This window comes from Ammodytes marinus, assembly GCF_949987685.1.
Source record: "Ammodytes marinus genome assembly, chromosome: 8".
NCBI classification, from domain to species: domain Eukaryota; kingdom Metazoa; phylum Chordata; class Actinopteri; order Uranoscopiformes; family Ammodytidae; genus Ammodytes; species Ammodytes marinus.
Window position 1 is genome coordinate 316,305 of NC_137212.1, and position 2,500 is coordinate 318,804.

A 2,500-nucleotide genomic window follows, 5' to 3' on the forward strand; every position below is an offset into this window, starting at 1 on the left:
CAGAGGTGATTTTACACCAATGAGGACATATTTATGAATGAGGATATTGATTTTAGCTGATACATTACTTAAAATGTTACACAGTGCCCCTTTAAAGCAGTATTTTATTTTCTATACTGAAAAATACCAAATACAAATAATATAAAGGCTGCAACTGTAGCTAATGTTGCACACAGTTGTTTTTTTTGCATTTTTGCTCTTAACTGACAACGGTACCGTGACTGTTGTGTATCGTTACACCCCTCGTAGAAACTGCATTTCCCAAGGTGCACCCTGTTCGCACACACACAGGGACACGCCCCTTTGATCAGCGGAGATTTAAAGGGACAGTACAGTATTAATGAAGTGTGGTTGTATTAAGTTCTTCTTAATTAATTTTCCGTTTCCCTTTTAACCTGTCATTTTAATTGTACTTTTTTTTTAAATGATGTATTTCTCATTCGCTTTTCTAATGTGTTTTCTGTACTTGATGTATTTTAATCTTGCCCCTGTAAAGCACTTTGAATGGCCTTGTGTCTGAATTGTGCTATAGAAAGAAGCTTGCCTTGCCTTACTGTCTGTCTGTCTGTCTGTCTGTCTGTGTGTGTCTCCATAAGGTAACACACTAACTATGCAGACAAACTGAAAACAACCTCACTTCATACATACCGTACTTTACCTTTAAGAGATGAATAAAATCACATCAAAACAAAATGTCAGTTAAGCATCAGCACCAGAGGGTAAAGGTGTGTGTGTGTGTGTGTGTGTGTGTGTGTGTGTCTGTCTGTGTGTGTGTGTGTGTGCCAGAGGGGAAAGGCCATGTCCTGATTGGTTCATCTTAGTTTCAGCTCAAACATAAACATTCACTTTTTTTTATTTGTATTCCTTACGACAAAAAACAACACGATTAATATAATAAAAAAATAAAAATAAAACACACACACACACACACACACAGACACACAGACACACACACAGACACACACACACACACACACACAGACACACACACACACACACACACACACATCCCCTCTGATAGAAAAGTGTTTAACAATCGTCTTTGGCAAATTTACAGAAATGAAACGTTTGTCTTCTGAGAGGAGAAAGAAACTAACCGAATATTATAATTATAATTAATTTATGATAATGATGATGTAACAGTTTCAGAAAAGAGCCACACCGTCCCAATCTATCCGTCTGTTTATCGCTTGACTTGTTAAAGCTACAGTGTGTATATTCAGCACACACACACACACACAGTACAGACAGGTAGTGGATCATGAGGAGATATTCACTGATTTTGACAAAAAAAAAAGTGATTTTGACAACAAGCGTTCTCCAGAATCACTGACTGCACCTTTAAACAACATTTAATTCTCTGATGTTAAAGGTATAGTGCGTAAACTTCTGTCGCCCCCTCTGAGGAGTTCTGAGTAATTACAACAAAACTCAAAGGAAATGCTGCGTGTACAATCACTCAAATTCCCGATGACATTTTTGAAAAGCACAAATCGAGATTGATGTTTTTGGCCGTTTTCACATTATAAATGGTTGCCTCACTATGGTACGCACACCAACCAGTGGTACGCAAGGTTTTTAAAATTTAAACAAATTAAAAAAGTTTTCAAATTTGAAACTAAAGCAACAATCCCACCTTTAAAGACCTACTTCACAGGTGGAAAGGGTGTTTTATGGTCTCACTGTCTAACCCTACATTTTCCCATGCGTGACATCACACTAGTAAAAATGTAGGGTTAGGATTAACAGGACAGCTGGGCCAAGGGAAGACTGAGGGAAGACTGAGGGAAGAAGAACCTCATTCATTATATTATAATAGTGATTTTATAATGATAGAACGCCGGTTCCGTATGGGTGAATTTCCTCCGTTTTCCTCCATTAGAGACTGAGACACTGCGACTGATTTCTGACAGTTTGCATCACCATGGAAACAGATCAAATCAACATTTCTGGGACAAAGTTTGATTTGAGTTTTTATACAAAATGATTCTGCTGGTGAGTTTGACTCCACCGACTAAATGCCACATGTTTTTACCTGATTTAAAGCTGCAGTGTGTAACTCTGTGTGTGTCAGAGAAGTGAAACATTTTCTAAGGTTTATTCTCATAACTGAATAAAACAAACTTTTCCTCACAGGAAAATGTGATCCCTGGAACACTGTTTGAAGTTAGAAAGCTTCCTGAAAAGTTACTGTTTCACTGTTGTTGTTTACAGCAGCATAGTGCATCTTTAACTGATTATTTTACCCTAAACCTAACAGAACCCACAAGAGTAAATGCTTTTCCACCATAAGTAAACACAATGTAAAGTCCGAAATTTTTTTATTTTGGGCAGGGGGATCTTTGAGAGAAAAAAACAAAACTTTTGACATTAAAGGTGCTACGAGGAACTTTCAGTGTGTGTTCATACTACACTGTAAAAAGAAAACTTATTTTCTTACGATAAAAATCTGCCAGCTGCAGTCGCCAGAATTCTACCGTAAAAACACGGTAGAACTTAT

At 37.3% G+C, this 2,500-nt stretch overlaps 1 protein-coding gene across 6 annotated transcripts in view; it reads left to right on the forward strand.

The window, feature by feature from the left end:
- LOC307254853 (NACHT, LRR and PYD domains-containing protein 12-like) overlaps positions 1-2,500 on the forward strand; it is a 365,889-nt gene that overhangs the window by 101,711 nt on the left and 261,678 nt on the right. The gene's annotated exons all lie outside the window — the stretch shown is intronic.